Here is a 15,994-nt window from a genome sequence, read left to right as displayed (position 1 = left end):
CAAATTTCCCTACCATTCTAAACTTCTAGATTTCTTTAATACTTTGCAAAAAAAAAAAAAAAAACACACACACACACAAAAAAAAAAAACCAAAAAACAAACAAACAAACAAAAAAATGCCTGCAAATCTCTAGTTTATTTAATGCAGGCCATGATTATATGTCATCTTCAAAGAGTTATTCCAACTCGCACATTTGTTCTAGGGCCAGGTGTTCCTATCCAAACATGGGATCCAAATCATCAATAGGTTCTATGTCAAATTCTCCTCATTCCCAGCCTAATACGGAACCCCACCTTGGTCTAATTACCACAGCAGATTTAAACACGCTGAATCTTGGTTCCTGCTCTGTGGAATGGTAGATCCTGCTGTTTCTACAGTGTGTAAGCTATTTCCCTCTGAAGCAGAGACTGTACTTCTCCAGTCAGGCTGTGCTAAGATCTCACCATGGTTATTGCCCTGTAGGGACAAAAAGGGTTGCAGAGGGGGATCTTGGATAAAATAATATTATCTTTTAAGGGACCTATTAAAAGTAATGTCCTTGTACATTCCCAAGCAAGCAGAGGTACAACTTTTTTCTAAGAGTTTGAAGGTGCTGCTTTTTTTCTGGCTAAGAGGATTCCAAGGAATTTAGGAGTTCAGAATTTAAAGGCTCATCCACTCAAATGTACCCTTGTAAGACTTGGTTTCCCATAGTGTTTTGTGGAATGACCAGGCCTTCATTATAGATCAACCAAGGCTACAGTGTTCTTCATAGCTCCAGTGTGAAATAGGATTAATTTCACAATTAAATCCTGGGTTTGATTTTCAGTGTAGTTTGCCTTTTAATTCTGGGAGATAAGAGTATCTTCAAAAACTGCTTTAGGGACCCACCCTCAGGCTTTTACAGCTTGCTTTGGGTTGAGATTGGTTGCCCTGAGTCTGTCACTCAATTTTTTCTTCTTTCTTTCTTTCAAGGCTTCTAATTCAGTTAACAAAAGCTAGATCTCTCCACAGTTATCATTGTTTCTGTACCATTAAGGGCCATAAATAGCTAGTATTTCACCTTCTTCCTCAGTTTGATTCTTACTAACCACAGGTAAAAAAGCCTTAGTAGTTGGGATACCTTTGCATTCTGTGAATTATCGCCACCCTATTACCAGCAAAAATGGAATCTCTTATATGAGACCAGTGAGTAATCCCACTTCCAAATCCTTTCTCATTTTGCTTTCCAGTGTCATGCATGGTTCCAACTGCCTTAATCAGAACAAAATATTATGTGCTACTAGTGTTATTAGGGACATCCCTGTATAATAGGAATAAAGGAAAAATAGAATAAAGAATGGGGAAATATAATAAAAAGATGCATTATTGAGCCAGAGCTTCAATAGATTATTTCATACTCAGTGTTTTCTTTCTCTCTCTCTCTCTTTTTTTTTTTTTTGGTTGGTGTTCGCTTGTTTTTTTTTTTTTTAACGTTTTATTTATTTTTGAGACAGAGAGAGACAGAGCATGAATGGGGCAGGGGCAGAGAGAGAGGGAGACACAGAATTGGAAGCAGGCTCCAGGCTCCGAGCCATCAGCCCAGAGCCCAACGCGGGGCTCAAACTCACGGACCACAAGATCGTGACCTGAGCTGAAGTCGGACGCTTAACCGACTGAGCCACCCAGGCACCCCTGTTTTGTTTTGTTTTTCTTTGGGTGCCAAATAAAACCGTTTAAAGGAAGTTTGCCCAGGGAAGGAAAGGAAAAATAATTTTTCTACCAGCTGTCATAGACTGTTGTCAAAGCTTTACCTCTTGGGAAATTAAAACCCCACAGGTCTGGCTTAAATATGTGTGTTTGCTAAAAAGGGTTTCACAGCCTTCCCATCTAGATGTCAACATGGAAGTCACAGGGAGAAGATGAGAGGTATGTGGTATGAGTTCATGATAAATCACTGTTAGGCCAGGTCAGCATGAAGTCTGCCACAGCTCACAGAACTGCCATAGCGTCAACTAGGACAGAAGACAAGTTAAGGCCAAGAAAACCTAAAGTGATTCATAAGGTGTGAGTGATAACAGATAAGCTGGGCTGTAAGTTACAAATGAGAGAGACCTTATTATGTATGTGAAGAGACAAAATTAGGAAATGATCACAAGAAACCAAAAGGTGAATTTACTGGCTTACACAGAAAAGGGAAATGTATTAGTTAAACTAAAATGTTTTGTGATGATTGTTCCAGAATAGCCATGGTCCAGGTATTAAATGGGGTCACCAAGTATCCCATTTTCTTTGTGTTAATTTGTTCTTCAGTGTATTGTCATTAATATAAAATCACCTCATCTCAAGATGGGACAAGACTTAGGGCTACATATTTCCAATTTCTCATTAATTGAGAATGACAAAGTATCTTTTTCTCAGAGTTTTCATCAGAAGTGTAGACTTAGAACATGCCCACCTCTGAATGTGACTAGGGGGCTGGATGTGCGGTAATTGGGTCAGCTTAGGTCATGTGACCCTTCCATTAATGATGAGAGTAGAAGTCCCCTAGACAAAGGTATAGTCAACATCCATCTGGAGATGTTTGAAAGGAGAAATGTGCACATGGACCCTGAGGTAAGGAAATAGGGGTGATTGCATAAATCATTAAATCGTTACTTCTTAGTAAAATCAACTTAAAGATAGAAATCTGAAAACCTATAGATTTCATCAATAAATAATTTTTTAAGGGTCCTCCTACCGGGACAGTTTTTTCACTCTAAATATATTGTCAATCTTAAAAATCTCTTAGAAAGGTTTAGAAGTAACTACCATTTGCTAAAGTATGAAGAATAGGAAATTCGTAAATATGAATCAAACATGAAAATTTTTGCATAGATCAATGACAGGAAAATTAAACCTATGAGAATCATTGATTATGTTTCTCTTGTGGTTGGACTTTATCTGACTTAAAATTTCCCTTGTGAAACATCTTGCTTTCTCACATTGGTGACCCTTTACCCCAGAAGTCTTAGCTTCACCATCCTGCCATTGTATCAATGCTAGTGTCATTTGCTGCACGTAAGAATTGTTTTACTTATGTAACTCTGCTACTGAGTGTATTATTTTCACTTCAAATAGCCTTTATACTTGTGACTGGCCTCTTGTTTTATGTAATTATCCTCTTATTGTAATATATCTTTTCAGTCTTTTCCTTTGTACCTACTGCTATGATCATGTTTTAGGATACTGCCAAATTTGTTGTCGTTGTTAGACTGATAATACTTGCCTTACTCTTAGAACAGTGTTCCTGAAGTTACTGCAATTGCAACACATAAATTGCTTGAATAGACTTCTTAAAATGTTTTGCTAAATGTTGCATGTTAACCTTTAAATTTTCACCTTTGTAAGATATATGGATATAGGAGAGTATTAGATGAACCAATCACAGAAAAAGAGAAGCTAAAAGTGCAGTGGTATTTGATCTAGCTTAATTTTACTTTTAGTTGCCTTTATCTCTTACATTTGTTGTGTGTTTTCTTCAGTCATTTTTTTTCACTGAACACTCAAATGACCTGTTTTCCAGGCATGATGTTAGGCACCAGAGATGGACTGGGATGATGGCAGGTTTGAGGAGAAAAGAGTGGCAGTAATAAGGGACACATATCCTTCTTGGAATATCTTGATCAAATGAGAGAAAGCGGTGACTTTTTTTTTTAATTAAAATACAATGAGAGAGTGGTATTGATAGAGAATCACAGTGCAATTTATAAGTAAATGGAACAACTAACTTTGAGGATAGCCGATGACTTTCAGCAGTGTCTTAAATGATGAGGAAGACACCAAACTGACAAATTATGATCATCAGTAAGCATCTCCACAATTGTTTGTGCTCTAAATTTTCTTTTCATTTTACCTGTTTCCTCCATCTGTCACATTTCTGGATAAAGTGGAGAAGAAAAAAACAATGTGCTCTTTTGCAAGCACAATATTCCTCCAACAAAGAAACATAGATTCCTTCCAGAGTAAGGAGGCTCCGTTGTTGCTGACTTTCTTGATGTGTTTTCTGTGGAGAGATATTCACTCTGAGAAGTAGACCTTTTAATAAAACAGCCTTGATAGTCACATTATGCAAATATCTTTATATGCAAACTTAACTTATCTAGTTTCACAAATGTTTAGGGAAGAAAAGGCTTTTGGAAGATGAGATATTCACAACACTGCTAACTTTAAGGATTTTAGTCTTTAGAACCAAGAGTCAGAATGAAAATCTACCTTGCTGTCTCACTACCTACATGCCATAGTATTTTTAATTGTATTGTCATCCAGAGAGCACATGTCAAATATATCTAGCAAAGGATTTGGACACCTAAATGTTACCATTGCATCCCAAGATACCTTACTGAAAGCTTAATGATGTATTATTATCATCAAACTGTTCACCATACTGAGCAATCCTCTTCTATATGGAGATGCACATGTTAAAGAGAAGTGTCAAATTTTCAGCTCGTTATTTTTTATAAAAAGATAATTATTTATTTTTTGGATCTTCAACTAAGAAATCTTCAATTTTAGTTTTCAGAAGCAAATAGAATTCTACGTGAGGCTCACAAAATCAGGAGTTTAATATATATAATCATTATTCATCCTGTCATTTGCATTATAAACATGATAATGAATCAGCACATATTCATAATTCTGCTTCACAGAACATTTTGCTTCAGTTAAAATATATTTTGTGTTGCAGTGAAACTTGTATGATTTTTTACTTCTAATTTTATTGTGAAAACTTTCTTATGATATTTCAGGCATGGGTTGAGGAAAAAACAATACTTGTGACTTTACAGCTTAGGCGTCTATTACTGTGTTAGTGTTCTTACGAATTTTGTAAAGTTTCCCAGCCTCTGTGCTGCTGAAACTGTACTCCAGAAAGCCAGTATTTGTGTGGGAGATTTGGGGATGAGGAGCTTGGAGACCTACAATAAGAAAGGAGTATATTGAGAGGTGAGTGCTTCAGTAAAAGCCAGGCAAAAGGTCATGACAGTCCTCAGGAGTGGATCCTTTTTGGGGGACTGAGAAGCAGCTACTGAACCCTGCACTCTGTGCATATTTATTTTTGCAGCTAGTTTAAAGAGCAGATTAAAAAAAATTCCAAACAGTTTAACTGATGTCTGCCATGCCACTTATTAATCTAGGTATTTTCAGCCATATTAACAGCTTTGTACATCCCTCAGTTATACTTATCAATGTGTAAGACCATTAATTGTTCAAAAATTCATCTCATCCATTCATTAAATAAGCCTGCATTGAGCACCACCCACTTGTTAGGTATTTTGGCAAGTGCTAAAGACTACCAAGATAAATGCTTATGTTTAAACCTCCCACAGTGCAGTGGGGAAGATGGGCAAATAGTCAAATTATCTTAGAAATAAGGTATAAGATGGTGATTTTGTTTGCATGGCCAATTATTTTGCATACGTTGCTAGAAGCAGTCCTCAGCCTGTGGAAGTGGAGCATGACTGAGAGGGTAAGGGTCCTCAGGGCTTCTCAAGTTTTAATATGAAGAAGTTCTGTTACATTCAGAACTTATTATTCTACATTTAAACTAATATTTCTTGGGTTATTAAATGTGTTTTTAAGTTACCAGATAAACAGGTTAATTTTGTATCTCTTTAGTATTGATTTTCAACTTATTTTCTTTGAAGTCCTATATAGACCATGTCCTTTCACCATGATCTTTCTAAAATTAAGGCTTGGTTTCTAATAGAAATCTAGTCAGTTTTAATAAACCTGTACATGAAAATATTACACATTCTCTGGTGTCTCCCCTTTACATAGGTCTTGGTGCCTCTCCATTCTAGCACCCTCCCGTATCATTTCACTGAGACAAATCTCGTCTTAGTCATCGATTTCTACATTGCAAATACACTGCGTACTTCTTGCTCTTCCTCTTCCTTGACTCAACAGCGGCAGTTGACACAGTTGAACATTCTGTCCTCTTCAAAGGACTGTTTCTTCTTGACTTCTGGTTTCCCTGCATACTGCAGTAGCTGTTCCTTTTCATTCTTTTTTGCTCTCTCCTCTTCATCTGCCAGCCTTCAGTCCTTGGACCTCTTAACCTTCCAAACAGACTTTCTCCTTCAGTGACGTCATCTGCTCTCAGGGCTTTTTAATACTACCCATATTCTAATGACTTCCAAAGTGATATTTCCAGCCACAATCTTTCCCCTGGATCTCAGATACCCAGATCCCTATTTGATATCTTCATTTTATTGCCTAATGGGCATCCTAAAACTCACATTTCCACAATGGATCTTTTGATAACTCCCCCTAAGCTTTGGTGGTCCTTTTTCTCTGAGTTAATACCAACTCTACTTTTCCTTTTGCTCAGATATAAAACCATAGGGCTATGGGACACTTGGGTTGCTCAGTCAGTTGACCATCTGACTTTGGCTCAAGTCATGATCTTGCAGTTCATGAGTTAGAGCCATGCATCGGGCTCTGTGCTGACAGCTCAGAGCCTGCAGCCTGCTTCAGATTCTGTGTCTCCCTTTCTCTCTGCCCCTTCTCCACTTGCACTCTGTCTCTCTCCCAAAAATAAATAAATATTTTAAAACATAATAAAAAAATAAAATAAAAATAAAACCACAGGGCTATGCTTTATCTCTCTCACTAACACCCCATGTGGAATCTGTTTGCAAATCCTAACTTTTCTACCTGTAAACATACAATATTCTAACCATTTCTTTCCACCTCCATGGCTTCTGCCCTAGTCTAAGCCATATTCATGCCTTCCCTAGTTTGATACAGTAGTCTCCTTTCTCTGCTCCTGACTTTAACACCCTTCAGTTACTTTTCAACAGTCAGCCAGAATGGTTCTATCTGTCATCTACCCCCAACCCCCCATTGTCTTTCCATCTCATTAGGAGTGAAAGCTAGTGTCTTATTTCTACAGTAACCTTTAGATGATTACTCTCAGATTCATTATTCTCTGAGCTCTTCTACTAGGCTCCCTCACGCGCATGTGCTCTCTCTCTCTCTCTCTCTCTCTCATTCAGCTCACTCCAAATTAACTCGGTGTCCTGCTGTTTTTCTGAAACAACATCAACAACAACACCAAAAATACTCACCTTAGACTTTGTTGTTCAAGTTGCCTTTGCCTGGAACTTTTTCCTCCCAGTTGCCTCCAGGGCTGACACCCTATTCCCTTCAGGTCTTTACTCAAATGTTGCTTTAGTGAGGAGGATTTACTTCACTCTCATATGTAAAACTGTAACCTTTTCCAGACATTTCTTCTACCCTTTTGCTACTTTTTCTCCTTAGCAGTTATTGCTATGTTATTTATTATGTATTTTATGTTTGTCTTCTCTGCTATGATCTACATATGAACAAATTGCATTTTTTTCACTACTGTGTTCTAAACATCAAAATTAGTACTAGCATCTAGTAGGTAGTCAACAGATATTTGTGAAAAAGACCGGATGCTTATCAGGTTATGAGCTGCACAGTGGTCACCTTGCCGTTCTGGGTAGGAGCAGAAGGAGGCAGAGGTCAGCATGCAGGAAATTTATAGGCAGTGTTCTGGGATCCACTTGTGTGAAACAGAAGGGAAGGAACAAGGAGTGAGCAAATGGCAGATGGTCTGCAATGTAGCCTCAACTAAGGTTTCTTTCAACAACACAGGGAGCTGTCCTGCATGGTGGCTGTAGGCCAGGCCTTCATGCTTAGTGTCTGTAACTGGATGCAGGCTGCATTTGAGCAAGGGCTGGTGAGGCAACATGGCCAGCCTGGGGCAATTTCCAGGTGGGATTAGAAGTGGCAGTTGGCAGCACTCCCATCAGCTGGGTGAAAAGATCTATTAATCCTGAAAGGGCATCTTTCAGATGTCCACTGCAGGGCTATGGGCATAAGACTACTGGCATGTTCTAGGGACTCCTAGGGGGCTCAGCCAGTTCAGTGTCCAACTCTTGGTTCCAGCTCAGGTCAGGATCTCACTGTTCATGTGATCAAGCTCCGCATCGGCCTCTGCACCGACAGCATGGAACCTACTTGGGATTCTCTCTCCCCCCGGCCTCTCAAAATAAATCAATAAATTTAAAAACAAAACAAAACAAAACAAAACTATTGCCATATTCTAGATGATTTCTTCTCTTAAGAACCACATGGTTTCCACACCCTCAAATCCTTATTCAAAGAGGCCTACCCTTTATTTTCCTCTCTAATTTAAAGAGAAACATGCACTCTTCTCCCCCACATATTCTCACAGACCCATATCTCGCAATATAAGGATATTACTTACTTAATTACCCTCTTCCTGAATTCCGTGAACTAGAAGATATGTTCCAAAGAGGACAAACTTTTTTTTTTTTTTGGTATATTTTGTTCACTGAAAATAATCACAAGCACCTAAAACAGTGCATATAGTACTTGAAATACTTGTGGAAGGAAGGAATTTCAAGCTTCTGACTGGCTGACTTTGTGCTATTTTGACTCCTTGGAATTCTAAAAAATGATGATAGGTCTTTTGAACACACTGATGTACAGAGATGGGTGAAGCAGAGCCTGACTTCCTGGAACAAGCCTTGTACTTCAGCCCAAGACAAGACAAGATACTCTAGGGCCATTTTTACAGCATCTGAGTGGCGGTGGGGGTGGAGTGGGGGGGGGGGGTTGGCGCCTAGGAAAAAAAATGAATCTTGCCTATTAGGACACCCACAAATATGCAGACACAAACTTCGTTCTTTGAGGGCTAACGTAGCTCTAATGTCTCCTCGTTTTCAGGCTGGGTGCGGTTCCATATAGTCTCCAGGGTGAGGAGAGTAGGACTAGGTTTAGAGGTTAAGGGAGAGTTTGATAACGAGCAGTATCTACCTATAGTTTCTGCCCCAAGAGTTAATGCAGGGAAGATGCGATGGAGCAGACGGCCACCAGAGAGCGCTGTGGGACCTCTTTGCGGGGATTTGCTTTCCAGCATAAGATTGCAAGGAGCTTGGGAACACAGGCTTTTAAAAACCTTAACTTAGAGGAATTTTGCTGATGTCGTTAACTTTGCTTCATTTTGAAAGTACATAGAATGAGAAAGAATGTGTTAAATTGTACTTGAAATTTAAAAACTGCAAAGAATAGTAATAGAAGTTTCACACAAAAAGATACATAATATCCCTTAATTGACATAAGGAGATATTGAACCTACATCATAATTTTTCAAATGCTCATTTAAATGACAGAGATAAAAATGTTCACTTATCAGATTTTCGAGAATCTAGAAGTCTGCCCAACCAAGTAGAAGTTGGTGGTGGTAGCATTAATTGGTTTGATTTTCAAGGAGGGAAAATTGGCAACATATTTGAAAATTACAAATCCATTTGCCTTTGGCTTCTCCACTCTCAGAGGAATGTATCCTACAGATGTACCTCTTAGATATAAATTAACACTTTTTTTTTTAAATCTCAAGAATGATAAAAGTTTTGAAAGATAAATATCTTGGGGTATAATTAAATAACTTCAGGTGATTCAGAATAATAGACATGAAGGCTACACAGGAAGTGCTGTTTATTTCCTAATATAAAAAGCCTGGTAGTTACTTTATGTAGGGAAGGGGGAAAGGCAAGGCCAATAATGGTGGATGAAGAATGCAGTCTTTTTTTTTTTTAAGTGGGGGTGGAGAGCCGAATAATATACAGGATTTCTTGTATTTGTATAAGGAATTTTTGCAGGGATCCACAGTTGCCAATAAAGGTGATCTTGTTGAAGGTGACATAAAAAGAGGAAGGAGGCAGGGGTGAGATAAAGGTTTAGTCCTATATGCCATTTTATGATGCTTAGATTCATGCAAATTTCTTACCAGTTCACAAAACAGAAAAAAAATGTGTATTTTATATTTTTAAGTTTATTTATTCATTTATTTTGAGAAAGAGAGAGAGGGAAGGAGAAAGAGCAAGCTTACATGGGGGGAGGGGCAGAGAGAGAAGGAGAGAGAGAAACCAGGCAGGCTCTGCACAGTGCAGAGCTTGACGTGGGGCTCGAAACCATGAACTGTGAGATCATGGTCCAAACTAAAATCAAGAGTCAGATGCTCAACTGAGTACCCCAATATATGTATTTTAAATTTCAGGGGAAAAGTGTTGGGTTAGTCATAGAGGAAATGTTGACAATTCAACTTGCCTTTTCACTTAAATGCATCAGATACTTAAAGGTGTTTGTATTCAGTTCCCTAATTAGTTTGTAAGTTACTAATTGCTTGAAATCAGCCTGTACTACTGCCTCTGGCAGCCTTGTGATGAAGGAGGTGAATTTTGCAGCAGGGTGTCCCAGGGAGAACTTGCAGAGGTGCTTGGAGTTTCCTTTGGGACCTCTTCTTCAGTTGTCTTGACTTTCCATGATAATCTTACTCCCCACCACCTACCAAGTTACAGATTGATTTGCCCTTTGGGCAAAGAGGAAAGAAGTTAAGAAACCTTTTCCTTTCATTGTCATAGACTTACTCTAGTAATTCGCATTTATTCACGTAATGTTTATTGAATATCTACTAAGAACCTGAGAATGAACCACTTTCTGAGGAAACAAATCTCTCAGGCATAACCTTTCCTTTAAGGAACTCCTAGTCAAATAGGAAGATGGCATAGTCTAATTACTTTGCAGAGTGATATGTGCCATGGAAAGACAAAAAGAGAATGATGTCCTTTGAAACGGAAGAGAACCTTCAGACCATTTCATGGATTTTAAAACATGAGTAGGGATTCTCTAGGCAAACATAAGTTGGGATGGAGAGGGGGAAGGAATAGCACTTGTGAGAGGTCTGGAAATACACCATCCATTACGAGTGCTGAAGAGTGTAGTGTGGCTAGAGTGTGTTTGTGTTTGATTTCAACACATTTTGAGAGGAATTACTGCCACTGTGTCTAATACTAACTACTTACTAGATATACTTGTATTAGGTATGTTAAGCCATTAATTCTAACAATGAAACTCTGAAGTATGTTATCTGAATTACACAGATGATGATACCAAGAATTATAAAAATTTATCTAGTTACACAAGTAAGTAAAGCTAGGAGTCAAACCTGTATCTAATTCCAAAGTCCATGATCTGGAGTATGAGTAAGTGTTTGCTGAACCTCTTCCATTCTCCTTTCAGATTCACTCTTTACCCTTCTCCATCCTACTCTCTAACACTAGAAACTAGTCCAGATGGGGTTCATCAAGAGGCTCAATGACCTTGAGAGTCCAGTGTGATTTGTCCCATAGGTAGTGTAGGTAGGAAACCGGAGAGAAGATGAGAGAATGCAAGATGACAGGGCTCCCTCCCATCCTGCCATCCTGTGCCACACAGGACTTCCAATTAAAGATCAGTGTTTCTACCCAGGAGGCTCTCGCTATACATCGGGCTCCTAGAGGCAGTAGCTGCCCCCTGTCCTCATCTCTGCCAGCCGAAGGGTGATAACAACTTTGTTCCATCCTCTCTGTGGTTTCCCTACATAGAGCCCACAGTTTTGTAATAAGTTCTTTATTAAACTCTCCTCAAATTATTCTAATTGAAAGTGCCATCTGTTTTCAGTTGGCACTAGATCAACATTTAAGAAGTTATTGTTATTATCTAAATGAGAGCTAATGAAAGTTTATTGTGCAACGAGCAGAAGAAACAAAGGGGATAAAATGGATTTCAGTGTGAGATAAGAAAAATTTGAATTTTTAAGAAGGCTGCAAAGTAAGAACAATATTCTCTCTTAAGATCTGAATTCTATTAAGGAAATGAAATGACTCTGTCTCTCACCTTTTATGTTACCCGCTCTTAAACCAATAGCAACATGGGACAAAATAGGTGGTTTGTAACTTGACACCAAGGAGTTTAGGGTTTGGGGAAGCTGATTTCACTCCTTGTGTTGAAGCACATGGAGCCACATTACTCATTCAGAGAGGGTGGTGAGATTCAAACAAGTGATCAGTGCAAAGTAGGTCCAACAAGAGGTAATAATAAATAGGTTACCCTGGCAGGTAGATCAGACAGTAGGGTATATCAGCCTGGCTCAGGGGATTAGTCAGGCAGCAAGCATCAGGAGGAAGGTCAGCAGATAACAGGATCTCCACCATGAGATTCAATCCTGAGTCAGATTCCGAGTGCTGGGGAAGGAGACAAAGGCAGAGGCAAATAAGTGCTGGCTGGACAAACTGGAACAAGATGGGCACACTGTTGATTTCTTCTGTTTCCTGAAACCACCCAATTGTGCAGCAGACTGGAGAGACTGCTGAAGGTCACGTGGCCCCAACTGTGACAAGTAAAGGACCAGAATAACCCAACATCCCATTCATACACAGGCAGCCCAGCTCTGAGGGCTTTTTTTTTTTTTTTTTTGAGTCTGTGATTTCATCATCTGGTCAAAATGCCTATTTTTATTTAATGTTCTGTAGTAGCAACACTCTGGTGCATTTGAGAAAGCATCTGTGTTCTTCATCAATGTCTCACAAGTTGAAAAACTATTGCATTCCTAAATTGTTTCCTACTGGGATTCCTTCTCATGGTGTTAAAAAAAATCCAGAAAACAATATTTTCAACATATTTTCTGGGTTTAAAGTATTCTGATTTACCGTCTCCAAGGGCAATATATAAAAATGGCTTCCTAAATTAACACATCAATTACTTAAACCAAATGGATAGGAATGATGTCACTAAAATAATAATCCTTTACAACGAACATTTTTTAGGAGATAAAATACAGACGGTCCCTTTGACTTAAACAGGAGCTATATTAATCATTGCGGTATAAATGATAGAGGGGAAGAGTTTATGCTTCTCTCCTTTGTGTTGAACATTCCAACAAATGGGTGTCTAATGTGACAGAGAAAGATAACATAATGAATATCTTAATGTGCTTGAATGAACATAAAAAAAAAAAAAAATGACTGACACTGTATTTTGTTCCAGGTAGGAGTAAAAAGCAAGCAGTTCCTGGCCAGTGATACTCCAGTTAAAGATGTCTGACTGACAAGCATGTTGGCACCAGCATTGAAGGAAGTGATGGGCTTTGGCTCCAGGTAAGTACAGTTTCCAAGGCATAAAGTGTGCATCTTTCTGACTCTTAAGCACAGAGCTCATAAGATAACTCCAGCAAGATTTTTACCCTCTCAAAATACAAGAGTACTGCATTTTTTCAAAATATTATCACTGTAAAAATAGTACTTTAAAGTCAATGCATATATATATATTTTTTTTCCTCTTTAAGTGGTGAAACAGGTAGCTATGAATAAGTTTATTTCTGAACTGGGTGTCAAAATGCCTGAACTATAAATAAAATGAAAGATGCAATTTAATAGAATGTTTGAGGATTAAGGAGTGTAGGCTATTTCTATAAGTGACCAGTGTGGGAACAAAGTTATCATTAAGCATTTCAGATTGACACATTGTTCTATAGCCTTCTGATGACTGGCACATGAAGGCTGAGTTAGCCTTGAGGACCCCAGATTTTGTCACTTCCAAAGTCATGCAATTAGAGCAAGCAGATAATCCAGTAACTCAAAAGACTCCTTGACTTCTGGCTTCTAAATTGCAGGAGATCAGAAGTAAGGGTCAGACATACCTGTGTTCTAATTATGATTCTCAGAGTATGTACCTTCATGAATTCGTAAGCCAGAATGTATGCATCACCTAGGGACCTTAATATGAAACTTTTGTGGGCTGAATAGATTAATGGGCTCTAGATCTAAGGAATGGAAGACAAATATGACACAACTCAATTTTTTAACTTTGGAAGACTTACATATGAGGCCAGCACACATGTTATTTTAGGTCACATAGAATTTCTGCCTTCAACAGACTTAAATATTGATAAAGGAGATAAGCTAATTAAGACTACTAGGACAAGGACTAAAAAAAAGATGTAAGGAGCATGGAATAAGTACTTAGTCTACTTAGTATATATATATCTACTTTTGTCACAGCAATTCTGTATCTAGTGACAATGTAGGAAAAAAATTAAGATACTTGAAAATATATGAGCTAGGGATGTATTTCATAGTCTGTTTTACAGCAATACAAATGATAAACAACCCAAATACTTACTTGTATTGAATTTACAAAATATATTTTTGTTCAAATAGTGAAATTCTATAGAACTGTCCAAATGATTTAAAAGAATACTTATGACATGAAAGAAAGAACAGGTATATTTTTAAATTTATAAAAGAGTTCAAAATGTCTTAAAATAGCATTTGTGTGTTTATGCAGAAAAGACAGAAAGTTACCTATGATTATTTTTACTTTTAACTTTATTTTTGTGATGTTTTCATAGTGGCTGTTTTTACTATAATCAGAAAAAAATACGACTCAACATTGAAAGTTAAATCATTATAAGATTTTACAAGAATAAAGTAATGAAAAAATACCATGTATCTCAGACATTAAAAACCAGGTTACAAAACGGAATTAGATTAAAATCCTACATTTGTGTAAAACACCTATCTATATACATAACAAAACAGAATTTGGGTAAAATCCTGCACTTGTATTGTATTTCTTTAAAGTGTATGTATGTATGTGTGTGTGTGTGTGTGTGTGTGTGTGTATTAAATATATACAACTTTTCTGTTTAAATAAAAGAGTTTGGGAGAGTGAAGATAATTCCTATTTGATAAGTATGTAAAGTCCCCAGAGATTGAAATTTGAGTAGAGCCTTGAAGGTTAAATACACAGAAATGTGCTTTCATGAGTATTAATAACATCATCTGACCTGTTAAAATGGATGAGAGCACATATGATGCTCACTTGCGTTGTTCCACTTTTCATTTGTAGAAAATTATAGCATAAGTGATACACACTGTGTGAATTTGAATATTTTTTAAAGTTTATTTATTTATTTATTTTGAGAGACAGAGAGAGAGGCAGAGAGAGAGAGGGAGGGAGACAGAAAGAATCCCAAGTAAGCTCCGCACTGTCAGTGAGGAACCTGACGTGAGGCTCAAACTCATGCACCGTGAGATCATGACCTGAGCCCAAGTAGGATGCTTAACTGACTGAGCCACCCAGCCTCCCTGAATTTGAATATTGATATTTGTTTCAAGTTTAGAATACTCAAATTGCCAAACTAAATGGTATCTTTTATCCTTCACTGACATTTTGTAAATACTACTGCATTTTTAACAAAAATTACATCATTGTGTAATTATTCACAGTATGAACATATTCGCCAAATCTGTGAAAGTTACTTATATTTCATTACCATAGCCATCTGCAGTTCTCCTTTACATGACTTCTGTGATGCATTAAGTAGGTTGCATATTTATCTTAGAAAAACAAAATGAAAGAAACAACTCTAATTTCTTATGTGAACATTTCACTTTAAAAATAAATATTGTGAAGAGTAGCAGTAATGTTCTCTTACACACACTTCTCTGTACTTATCTTCCACTTAGATTATGGTTTCCAAGTCCATTATTTGCCCTTTTTATTCTTCCTCTATATTTTGCTTGGGTGATCATGTGGACACCCATGGCTTTAATATTCCCAAATTTATAACTCTAAACCCACACCCTAATCGTCCACTGAATCAAAATACCAGAAGAACCACAGGTATCATTGTCTCCTAGGCTGTATTTTCTGCATTTTTTTCTTCAGATTCTTCTTTAATGGGGTCTCCTGTTTCCACCCTCCCGATGTCAATTCTGAAAAGGTAAAATCCCTCTTACAGGGATATGGGGGGGGGTGCCCAGATTGACTGAGTAGGCCTGAATTTATGGACAGGAGAAAGGACAAGTTTGTTAATGTCATTAACATATTAATAGCTTAATAATAATACAAATGTTTCTCCCTTTTTCCATTATCAGTGAATTTATCCTTGGTAATTCTTCATCATTCCCTTATCTATGCTTCTCCCCACAATACGCACATTATAAATGCATGGCCTAACATGAATTTGAGATGAGAAGAATGGCAGAAGAATGTGTACAATGGTAGTTTAGAGTTGTCAACATACCAACATGGGCATGTGGGACAGATTTCTACTGGGTGATCTGGGCTCAAATATCTACTCTTCCATGCATGACTTATGCGCTCTACAATCTACCA

General features: G+C 37.7%; 1 protein-coding gene across 34 annotated transcripts in view; it reads left to right on the top strand.

Annotated features, from left to right (window-relative positions):
* PTPRD (protein tyrosine phosphatase receptor type D) overlaps nt 1–15,994 on the top strand; it is a 2,207,515-nt gene that overhangs the window by 658,396 nt on the left and 1,533,125 nt on the right. For all 34 annotated transcript variants that reach the window (XM_043566630.1, XM_043566632.1, XM_043566635.1 and 31 more), the window contains exon 4: nt 12,860–12,969. The gene's annotated coding sequence lies outside the window, so the exon portion shown is untranslated. The remainder of the gene's footprint in view (nt 1–12,859; nt 12,970–15,994) is intronic.

The sequence above is a fragment of the Prionailurus bengalensis genome, chromosome D4 (assembly GCF_016509475.1).
Source record: "Prionailurus bengalensis isolate Pbe53 chromosome D4, Fcat_Pben_1.1_paternal_pri, whole genome shotgun sequence".
In the NCBI taxonomy this organism is placed as follows: Eukaryota; Metazoa; Chordata; class Mammalia; order Carnivora; family Felidae; genus Prionailurus; species Prionailurus bengalensis.
This window is presented reverse-complemented; position numbering and strand designations above follow the sequence as displayed.